The sequence below is a fragment of the Callithrix jacchus genome, chromosome 11 (genome assembly GCF_049354715.1).
Source record: "Callithrix jacchus isolate 240 chromosome 11, calJac240_pri, whole genome shotgun sequence".
NCBI lineage: Eukaryota > Metazoa > Chordata > Mammalia > Primates > Cebidae > Callithrix > Callithrix jacchus.
In genome coordinates, this window is record NC_133512.1 from 65,168,357 (window position 1) to 65,181,005 (window position 12,649).

General features: G+C 35.4%; 1 pseudogene; it reads left to right on the top strand.

Moving 5' to 3' along the window:
- Positions 1-9,823: 9,823 nt before the first annotated feature.
- LOC100410354 (elongation factor 1-delta pseudogene) lies at positions 9,824-10,941 on the top strand (annotated as a pseudogene).
- The last annotated feature ends 1,708 nt before the right edge of the window (positions 10,942-12,649 follow it).

A 12,649-nucleotide genomic window follows, 5' to 3' on the forward strand; every position in this document is an offset into this window, starting at 1 on the left:
ATACACCATGGAATATTATGCAGCAATTAGAAATGATGAGTTTGTGTCGTTTGTAGGGACATGGATGAATCTGGAGAACGTCATCCTCAGCAAACTGACACAAGAACAAAAAATGAAACACTGCATATTCTCACTCATAGGTGGGTGATGAAAAATGAGAACACATGGACACAGAAAGGGGAGTACTAAACACTGGGGTCTATTGGGGGGAAAAGGGGAGGGCCAGTGGGAGGGGGATGTGGGGAGGGATAGCCTGGGGAGAAATGCCAAATGTGGGTGAAGGGAGAAGGAAAGAAAAGCACACTGCCATGTGTGTTCCTACGCAACTGTCTTACATGCTCTGCTCATGTACCCCAAAACCTAAAATCCAATAAAAAATTAATAAAATAAAATAAATTAAAAATTAATTTAAAAAAATGTGGCTAGGAAACCTCAAAGCAGACCCCATACTGCATGTGTGCTCCTCCCCTAAGCCTCTCTGCTTGGGGTTAGTAAAAATAATGAAAAGCCCAGTGTATTTTCAATACTTTACCTAACAAGGTTGGCTTCAGGCATAGGTAGTCTGGAAGATAAGGGGTGTGGTGTTTTCCCAGTCAGACCATATACAACAAACTCAAAGGCAACTATATGCCAAACAGTAAAAAGTTGAAAGCATCTCCTCTAGGACCAGGAAAATGTCAAGGATTCCCATCCTTGCCCCCTCTCTTCAACATAGCACTGGAAGTCCTAGCTCAAGAAAGTAGGCAAGATATAAAAATAAAAGCCATCCAAATTCAAGAACTTAAATTATCTCTGTTAACAGATTACATGGCATTATATATATTTTAAAAACCCTAAAGTCTTTATCAGAACTTTTAGAACTAATAAAGTTTCAGGTTGCAAATATACATGAAAAAATCTACAGTATTTCTGTACACAAACAATGACCTATTGGAAAAGCAAATCATTTGCAATAGCTACAAAAAGTAAAATATGAAGATAAATTTAACCAAAGTGGTAAAACACATGGTACTAACAACTATAACATATTAGTAAAATAAATATAAGAAGCCACAAGTATATGGAAAGATAGTCCATGTTAATGTACTAGAAGAATTAATATTATGACAACGTTTATACTACACAAAGTGATCTAAAGATTTAATGCAAACTCTATCAAAATTCCAGATATTTTTTTTCAAATAAATAGAAAAACCAATTCTGAAATCTGTATGAAACCAAAAAAGACCCCAATAGCCAAAGCAATATTGAACAAAATAAAAATAGTTTGAGGCATTACACTTCCAAATATGCTGCAAAGCTGTAGTAACCAAAACAGCATGGTGCATAAAAACAGACATATAAACCAATGGAACTGAATAGAAAATCCAGAAGTTATTCCATACAATTCCATTCAACTGAATTTTGACAAAGGTACCAAAAACATACAATAAGGAAAAGAGTCTTTTCAATAAATGGCACCAGGGAAACTGGATATCCATATGCAAAAGAATGAAATTAGACCCTATTTGCATACCATGGACAAAAATGTACCTGAAATGAATTATGAATTAAAGACTCAAGAATAAGACCAGGAACTGTAAAGCTACTAAAAGAAAACATAAAGGGAAATTTCATGACATTGATTCAGCAAAGATTATTTAGATATAATAATCTGCATGTCTGCTCAAAACACAGACAACGAAGGGAAAAATAGACAAATTGGATTACATCTAACTAAAGAGCTTTTGTATAGTAAAGAATACAACCATCAGAATGAATGGACAACCTATGGAATAGAAGAAAATATTTCCAAACCATACATCTGATAAGGGGTTAATATCTGGTATAGAAGGAACGCAAAATACCTCAATAGCAAGAAAGGAAAGAACTCAATTAAAAGCAGTTAGAGAAACTATTCCTCAAAAGAAGACATTCGAAAGTCTGATAGGTATATTAAAAATGTTCAACATCACTAATCATCAGGGAACTGCAAATTAAAAACAAAATGTGGGCCAGCTGCAGTGGCTCACACCTGTAATCCCTGCACTTTGAGAGGCCGAAGCAGGTGCATCATCTGAGTTCAGGTGTTTGAGACCAGCCTGGCCAACATAGTGAAACCCTGTCTCTACTAAAAATACAAAATATTAGCTGGGCGTGATGGTGGGCACCTGTAATCCCAGCTACTCATGAGGCTGAGGTGGAAAAATCGCTTGAACCCAGGAGGCAGAGGTTGTGGTGAGTGGAGATTGCACCACTACACTCCAGCCCAGGCAAGAGCAAAACTCTGTCTCAAAACAAAAACAAAAGAAAAAACAAACACCCAATGTGATATCATCTCACGCTTGTTAGGATGACTATTATAAAAAAAGAAAAGAAAGATGGATAGGTGTTGTAGAGCAGGTGCAGACACTGAAATTCTTACACATTATTAGTAGAAATGTAAATTAGCACAGCCACTAAGGAAACAGGATAGAAGTTCCTCAGATAATTAAAAATAGTACAACTATGTAATGCAGCAATCCAAACACTCAATATATACCTAAAGGAAATGAAATAAGTGTGTTGAAGAGATATCTGCACTTCTGTGTTCACTGCAACACTATTCCTAATACCGAAGATAAGGATTCAACCAAAGTGAATTCATCAACAAATGAATTGATAAAGAAAATGTAATATATACAAACAGAATACAATTTTGCTATACAAAAGAAGAAAATCCTGTCATTTGCAAAAACATAAATGACATTATGTCAAATGAAATGAGCCAGACACAGAAAGACAAATGCCACATAATCCAATTATTTGTAGATGATAAAAATGTTTCATTTATAGAAATGGAGAATAAAATGCTAGTTACCAGAGGCTGGGAATTGGGGAAATTGAGAAGATGTTGGTAAAAGTATACAAAATTTCAGAAAGACAGAAGGAATAATCAAGATATCTATGGTACATCGGTGACTATGATTAATAACAATATATTTTATACTTGAATATGGCTAAGAATATGGATTTTAGGTGTTCTCACTACAAAAAATCATGAGGAAATGCACATGTTAAACAGTTTTAGAAATTCCACAATGTATACATGTATCAAAATGTTATGTATACATCATGAATATAAAAATTTGAAAATACAAAATAAAACAGTATGAGAAGCCACTGTTATGGAATGAAGGTGGCTTTACTCCTAGAGCCAATGCCTACAAAGTTCCTCCAGCAAAATATCTGCTTCCAGACCTAGTGGATTCTGGAACCTAAGTAAATGTGTGGGGTCTTGTGAAGAGAGGAATTTACTCAAATTATTAGATACCATAAGTGGAATCTAATTGTTTGTAGGACTTGCTTTCCTATCTTCTGAATAGCAATTAAGGGACATTTTTCAATGTTTCACCTGAGATTTTTAATTATGAAACTTCTAGACAGTATTACTCCTGTGACCTCAGTAATTTTTCAAGACTGTGTATGCTTAGATTTGCAAAGCAACTACAAGTGTTCTACATAGTAAAGTAACATTTTTGCAGCATCTTCCTAAATAATCATACCAATCATAATAAGTCCAGTTTTGTCATGTAATAAATAATAATCATTGTTTTCTGTTAATAAATGAGAAATGGGAGATGCTATATAATTGCAAAATACTTAGAAGTAAACAAGAAAAAAATGATTGGGTATCCTAACTAGCTAGCACACTTTCTGGTTACCTATGTGTTTCATTGTCTTTGGACTATTTTACAGCTCTATTAGGTTATATGATATTTAAAGTAATGCAAATTACTATTGTCCTTAGAAATGTAAACTGTCTGGTGGAGTTTCAGTTGATAATTGTACTATGCATATATTGACCAGGTTTCACAGTTTGTCATCTATTGAATAAATGTATTCCACCATTCCTAACGGTCTTATATGTGTAGTTCTTTGAACCAGTGATAACATCTTACTGGTTCCTTAATTTATTAATGAGTTAAGTATCATTTTGACATGTTTCATTTAATATTTTTAAGGATCCTCTGATTGTGCCTTTTTCAAAAACTATTATCTTTAATGTTTAGTCTCTTTAAGGAAATCATTATATAACTAGAGAAAGGAAGCATTTCTTCAAGCAACAACTTTATAATGTTAAACTAAAGGAATTGGAATAGACTACCATTAACATATTCTAAAACTTTAATTATAACACTTTAGTATTTTTAGAGAGTTAGATCCTGAACCAAGCACTACAGGCAACTGTCAATGTATCTTTTTTCAAGCTTCAAAAGTGAATTTTATTTAATCATGAATTTTAAAAAATAATTTTTAAAGAAAAATACGCAAATCAAACATACTACCACACCGAAGGTGTCAGTATTACAAAAAAAAAAAAAAAAAAAAATCCCTAAGGTGGAAATCTACCAGGAACTGATGTTGATCCCATTGAATTATTCTTATTTTTCTTTGCCTAGAAATTTGAATATTGGAAAGTAAAGCATTATTACTGAGAACAGAAACAACAATTATCTGTTTGTTTCTTAGTTGTTCTTAAATTTATGTACAAGAATATTTATCACAGCATTATTTCAAATAACAAAAGCTGGAAACAACTACCAAGAGAGGATAGTTAAATACATTAGCATGGCAGAATCTTTCAGCCAGTAATGTGTGTACGAAGACTTTTTAGAGATAAGTTGCAAACACTATGCTGAGGATAATCCCAATTATATAAATATATATTTACACATAAACCCACTCACTGACCACAAACTGAAATTGCTCAAACAACTTCTTCCATTGCTAATAATTTTCCACCTCACTCATTCTTATAAACACTTGACCTGTCCAGTTTTTCCTACCCATCAGTTTCTTGATATATTCACTTTACTATGATGCTTGGATTCACTATATGCAAAGACCTGATTAGGCTGGACTAAACTCCAAGTCCCAAAACTCTACATCAAAGCATTTGCTTTCTTCTTGCCATCAGAATACAGCTAGGGAAAACTGAACAACCATCATAATAATATCAATGTAAACACATTATTATTAACCCTAACAGGGTCCTCAACACTTGCAAGACATCTTAATACTTTTCTAGCCATTTCTTTTTTCTACTTTCTGAGATGTTCCATCTACCACTCTCATTCTCAGCTGATCATCTTAAATCATAAAAAAAAAACAAATGCTCCTCCTTTCAAAAGCCATTTTTCCAAGTTTCCTTGGGTTCATATCACCTCCCAGTTTTTCACTCTATCTGTTGTTCCTCTTTTTCCTCATGCAAAATAATCTCTTTATCAGGTTGCTTTTGCATATCTATAATGTATACTTGAGGCTTGGTAATTTATAAGAAAAGAGATTTAATTGGCTCACATTTCTGCAGGCTGTAGGCAAAACATAGCATCAGCATTGGTTTCTGGTGAGACTTCAGGAAGCTTACAATCATGGTGGAAGGTGAAGGGAGGGCAGGTGTCTTACATGGCAGGAGTGGAGCAAGGAGAGAGAATGGGGGTGGTGAGGTGCCACTCACTTTTAAACAAACAGATCTTGTGAAAATTTACTCACTATGGCAAGGACAATACCAGTCATGAGAGATCCACCCCCATGACCCAAACACCTCTGACCAGGCCCCACCTCCAACAATGGGGATTACATTTCAACATGAGACTCCTGGGGACAAATATCCAAACCATATAATTCCTCTTCTTCACTGAAATCATTCCTGGAGTGGATTTTCTCCTCCTTTTCTCCTCCATCCTCTTCCCAACCCATTTCAACTCTTTCCTGTCCCAGACCCCAAACTTTTGCATATATATGAACTTAATATGTTTACCAATAATTTCTAATGGAAACTCTGTCATTACTTTCCTTACTTCTTAACTGCATCCAACCCAGTTGACTATTCTCTCTGATTTGGAAAATTCTCCTCCTAGCCCTCCAAGACACTGAACTCTCCAGGTTTATTTCTACCTTTCTCCCTGATCCTTTTCATTATTTTTTGCTTTCAGGAGTCTGTTAGCTCAGAGCTCACACCCTTTGTTAATCAATTTTGCTCTTTACTTATGTGATCCAACTAACTTTAATGGCTTTAAATGATGTTTACCTGCTGACCACTTCCAAGATTCGATCATCAGCACAGTACTCTATTCTATGTTTCAGACTGTGTACACAACTGCTTAGGGAACACCTCCTCTTGAATGGTGTCTCACAATTAGTGTGTTCAAAACTGAACACATGGTGGAAGCATCCTTACGTGCTACTCATCTAAATTTACATCAGAAACTTTGTGTCTTATATGACACCTTCCTATACCTTACCCCCAATGCAATCAACCAACTAGTACTTCCTAAATATAAAGAATATATATTTCATAACTGATTTATTAAATGCATATTAATTTCCTGCAAAGCAGTGTAATTTGGTAGGCCTCAATGTTTTATTCAGGTCACCACATTTACAAAACAACCATATTGGCACTTAAGCATAGGCATTTTACAAGTGGATTAAAATTTACTATAAGATATAATTAATTACCTAGTGAGTTGGTGAAATTTCTCTACTTGGAACTCTTTAAAAGCAAAGTAGATCACCATATATCTGAACTTATTTAGAGAAGGTTCTTTGTAAGGTAGGAAAGTGAAATAAATTACCTTCCAAACACCTTTTGAAGACTATAAATCTTTAGATTTCAAGATCTTTTTAGTGGACATTACTTTTTGTAAGTGCCAACTGTCAACAATCATCTCCCTTGTATACTTTTTCTGTGCTTTTTATTTTCTGACTAATGTAAGATTTTCATAAGCATTCTCCCTAATTGTTTGCATGTTTGTTTTAATCTATGCAACTTGGTTTAAAGTAAGCATTATTAAGGTTTTCAAAGTGTGCACTGAAATAAAATCCAGAATTAGGGCAATAAAGTGAAAAGAAAGGGCTGGCATACATGATAAAAAGCAGAATTAATTCCAGTTCAAATGACACAATTTTCTCATTATCCCTAGTTGTTGATTGTACATTATAAACAGGCATTTCTTCCTAAGAAATTGCATTTTAGATCTTGCTCACTTACAATTTATTAGTCTCAGGGTTCTAAATTCTGCCAAAGATAAACAAGTCTGAAAGATCTGCATAATACAGTTCTAGAAAAATGCCATAATTATCATTTACTGTGCTTTTAATAGGTGGTATTATATTAAATAGCTCACAAACCTATTTTTTCCTTTAATGTTATTTTCACACATAAAATCTTGCAATGTTGATACTGTTGAAAAGCCAAAGTTAATAGACTTATCAAAATTTTACAACTATAGAGCAGCAAATAGTATTTGAAACCAGTCTCCTTGACTTTCAAATTAGAATATAGTTATATATAAGTACTTAGATATTATTTTCGACTTTCTTGGTTTTATCTCTACTTTCTCTTTTCATTTGTTGACCACGTAACATCTGCTTTCCTTAAAAACTAAATGAAATTCCTATGTGTAACAAAGAGTGTAATATAATTTTTTCATTATCATAATGTTGAATATTTCCCATGCAATCAATTGCATTAAGGTTTCAAAGTTCAATCTAAACTAAATTTCTAATTAACATTCCCCAATATTATTATAGTAAATTTTCAAGCTATGGAATAAACCACTCTATCATTTTATAAAAGACTTTCTGTTTTGGTTTGGCCTTGGGCAAATTGTTATGTCATCACCACACTAGGAATTAAGCTGTGTCTGTGATGACAATTACTTCGGCAATTTCCTGAAATCCCAGACCAGAGCTGAAACCATGTCCATGATTAAAGACAGCACAATGGAAAGATAGAGCTTCATGAAATATAGAATGTATATCCATTGCAAAAATGGCAGGGCTTTCCCTTTAGAACAACAGAATAAAGAATTATTAGAGAAGAACTATTAAACTTAAAAACACTCGCCTACTACCTACAGATTAAATATGTTCTCTTTCATAGTTGATCATGTTCTTAGGCTTTACGTAAAACTTTATATTGAATCCACGATCTGCTTCAAATAAAATATTATACCTTTAACGGTGTTTCAGTTCTATTTCTTGATTAGATTTTCTTCTTGATCAAAGTCCTGATTTTCACATTTGTAATATTAAAGCACTTTCACACTTGTTTCTCATTTTCAATTCAAGCAGGTGAAGAGAAAAAAAAATCTTTATAAGCTTTTCCCAGCATCTGGAGGGGATAATTTGCAAGATCATGAATCTCTGGAAAAGAGTTTGGTTTAACTATAAAAAGAAAATGAATCTTAGATGTTTTGTGATAAGCTGCAGATCATCACCCTGATCAGGAACATCGTTTTTTTTTTTTTTTTTTTTTTGTAGAAGATCTGGCATGTCTGCATTACACATGTCTCTGAGAGACAATTAACCTGAGTTCCATTTAGTTGTTTCAAACAGCGAGTGCACAAGCTTGAGCATCAAAGCTTTAGGATTCCTTGTGCAAATTACAGTGGCTGTACTGTAACCACTTTAATAAGCAGTTATTTTTTTTTTCTGTTCCAAATCCAAATGCTACTATCCAGGCTGTAAAATGATCCTAATCTATTACGTTTCAGTTATCTTCTTGAAGGCAGTCAGAATATGAAGCCCCATACGGAAACAATCTTTATTTTCCATCGGCTGCATATGTTGTGTGCCTAATGAAATGCATTTCACATATTTATTTTAAGCATGTGATAAAATGACAACATTCATAATCTTCAAAAAATGTGATGCATTTTAAACATATGGTGATGCCTAGTTCTGTCACAGAACTGCTCAAATAAAGTGTATTTAATTTGAATAGATGCAAATATAAATATACCTAATTAATGCATATTTTACTTGTATATCTGTATATTTGTATAAAGCAAGTAGATTTGATGTTTAACAAAACACTTATAGCTTTAAGCCATCTTCCTTTTTTCTTATTTTGTTCAAAGCAATTTAGTAAATACTTTCAATAATAAAATGTTGCTAAAAATCTATAGTTAGTAGTTATTAATTTAGATTTGTTCACGACAGGCTTATTGATAAGAAAACTTTCTCTAAATTGTCAGTAAAACAATGATTGCCACCTATATTTTGCTACATTCAATTTCTCCAATTTTCTTCCAAAGTGAAAAATTCTCCTTTTATTTTTCCAAATTCTCCAGATTAATGCCATTTATTTTATTTTATAAAATGCTCATCTTGAAACGCTTTTAGAAAGCATCTGATATCTCAAATGTAAATCCATAATAGTATTACAGTACCAAGAAATTAGAAAACGCTCTGATTGATAACTAATGAATCGCCGAGTACCAATTTTGAGCAAAAAGAAAAAAGAAAATAGGCTGTTTAGAAAAATGAAAATTTTAACTTTGTTACTTTTCTTCATTGATACTTACTATGGTACCAAAAATACATTTATACTCAAAATTCCCGATTCGGTGTATAAGATAATATTTATAGAGAGATCCCTACAAACCACCATGATTTTGTATGTGATTTCTAAGTAGATTAAACTTTTCATGTTATTAAGGCCTTGTTATCATCATGAGCAACATGGATAATTTCTTTTTCAGGTGAAATTGTCAAATATAATTCTTTTTAAAACTCTCCTTTAACATAAGATGTATATTCCTAAAACTATTGTATGTTCATTCAATTGTTGTCTGGTGGCTTCTTTCGTATTCTGTAAGAGGAGTTCAGAATTAAATGTGAAGTATATTGCAGTGTTTTATTATTTTGTGGAGAGAATTGTGTATTTAGACAAGTGTTCTAATTTGGGCCTCCTTGACACGTAGGGGTTCTAGGGAAGGGATTCAGGGGGTTCATGAACTTCCTGAAATTGCACATAAGATATCAAGTGTTTGCACATATATGAAATTTTAGAGAAAGAAGACCTGTGGCACTCTCACATTAACAACAGGTTAAGAATCACTGTACGGTTGCAAGAGCTTCAACATTTATTCTTGGAGGTCCTCCAGTTTGTTCTACGTGTTACTTACCACTTAGTGCATATCTGCTGAGCTCTGGGATTGCAATTAACAGCAATAGTGCCTAGCTGGTGTTAACAAAATAAGAATTTATTGTGGCCCTTTTTAAGGCATCCTGCGTCCGCCAATTCCTCCTCCCTGGTCACCGCGTCCTTGGCTGGTGTGAGAAAAATGGCTACAAACTTCCTAGTACATGAGAAGATCTGGTTCGACAAGTTCAAATACGACAATGCAGAAAGGAATTTCTACGAGCAGAGGAACGGGCCTGTGGCTGGTGTTTCCCACCAGGAGAATGGCGCCAGCGTGATCCTCTGTGACATTGCGAGAGTCAGAAAGAACACCCAGAAATCCCTGGCCGGAAGCTTAAGCCCCGGGGCCTCCAGCGGCCCCAGTGGAGACCACAGCGAGCTCCTGGTCCGAATCTCCAGCATGAAATGGAGAACCAGAGCCTGCGCGGAGCGGTGCAGGAACTGCAGCAGGCCGTCGCCAAGCTGGAGGCCCAGCTGAACGCACTCGAGAAGAGCTCGCCCGTACGCCGGACCACAGCCCCGCAAACCCAGCATGTGTCTACCATGAGCCAAGTGGAGCCCCCTGCCAAGATGATAGCCACACCAGCAGAGGATGACGAGGACGATAACACTGACCTGTTTGGCAGCGACAATGAGGAGGAGGAGGAGAAGGAAGCAGCGCGGCTGCAGGAGGAGCGGCGGAGGCAATATGCAGAGACGGCCAAGAAGCTCCCGCTGGTGGCCAAGTCCTCCATCCTGCTGGACGTCAAGCCTTGGGATGATTAGACGGACATGGCCCTGCTGGAGGCCTGTGTGCACCCCATCCAGCGGGACGGGCTGGTCTGAGGGCCCTCTAGGCTGGTGCCCGTACGCTACGGTATCCGAAAGTTGCAGATTCAGTGTGTGGAGGAGGACCACAAGGTGGGGGCAGACTTCCTGGAAGAAGAATCACAAAGTGTGAGGAGCATGTGCTGAGTGTTGAAGTCCTAGCTTTCAACAAGATCTGAAGCCTGAGTGTGTGTGTGTGTGTGTGCGCGCGCGCGCGCACGCACGTGCATGTGTGTGCGTGAGGCCCTGCCGTGATTAAAACCTGAGACCTGCAAAAAATATGTATATATTTATATATAGTAAACGTGAAACAGTTCAGACACTTAAGGAGAATAATGAGGAACCAATTTTGAAGGTACTGGAACTGGAGCAGAATCAAGGGTCCAGGTGAAGGAATCTAATTGATAGTTTCATCAGGCAGTAACTTCTGTAAATAATTGGCAGCCAAACTTTCTCCCCCTTTTGCTGAGCATTCTAAAGATTCAAAATGCTGAGAAATAGATCAGTGGTCCTATCCCTTAATTAGAGAAGAGCAAGACATTCTGATAAAAGTCCAGCTATGACTTCATACAGAGTGAGGAAATTCCCCAAGAGAATATTGAGATGGTGGTTTTAAAAAGAAAGGGTGAAAGGGCATTCAAACTAATACCTACTACATAATATTCATAGAATCTAGACAGAACCCATAATTAAATGTAATCTCTTCAAACCCAATTTAGTTAAAATGCCTCATTGTAAAGCAAGGTGATGTACCTTTCTTTTAGACCTAGATACTATTTCTTTGCCAATTCAGAGTGTTTATTTTATTCTAGCTGTCATTAACAATTCTGAATTTACCTGTGTTGCCTGAAGCATTACAACAATCTCCCACGTTGTCTCCCTACATCAACTTTTCCTTGAATTTATTTTTCCTTAACCAGCTACGATAATCTTAATATTTAAATCAAATCATGTTAGTTTTTTGTAGCAATCTTTCAAAGGCAATACATTATTTGAAGAATAAAATTTAAAAATGCTTACACAGTCTGCATTGTTCTACCAGACTTGGCCCTTGTTCCCACTCCACCTTCATCTGAAACCTTTCTCCTTCTCCACTCCAGTACACTAATACTTTTTCTGTGAAACAACATTTACTTTTCCCTTAGTAGAACTTCACTTGTATTGCCTATAATGATTCTTCTTCCAGAATTGTTTTGCCAACTCCTTCCCATACCTACAGCCTCCTAATCTTACCCCACAGATTCTGTGTGGAATCCTTTCCCTAAATTCTAGTATCAAGTTCCTTCTTTGTATTCTGAGCTTTTATTTGAATTTATTATAATTTGATAATTTTACATTTAGTAACTCTCCACAAGAATAAGGGCCCATGTGTACTTAATGGGTTTTGTTTTTGTGTATTTCACTTGTCCTCTTGCCATGGTAAATGAAAGTTTAATAAATAATATTGATGAAATAGTTTTCATATTTATCTCAAAGGTGGCATGCTAGAGAAAAATCACCTTGTTAACAAAGGATGTAACTTTTATAATAATCTGGATCTGCTGTCTTGTAATAATCTGAATCTATTGCTTTTTTTTTTAACCTTCTAGATGCTTACAAAATGTCATCAAAACTATTAGTAAGTAGCTAGTAGTCTTGACACGATGTTGAGGAGAGTACCTGGCTAGGTTTTAAAGGCTTGTTCCAGGTTCCTTTCATTGCTGATTAAATTTTCATGGCCAAGCTGATTGACCACAAGGTTTTGATAAAATTTTAGATTCTTCTTCAACTAATAAAGGAGGAGGTTAGCAATCAAAAGCTCCCTAGTTTTTCTTCAAAACCCTAAAAGTTTTGAAAATTGGAAACAAAAGAGCTTTTTAAAAATGAAGGATTACTGTAAAGCTCAGA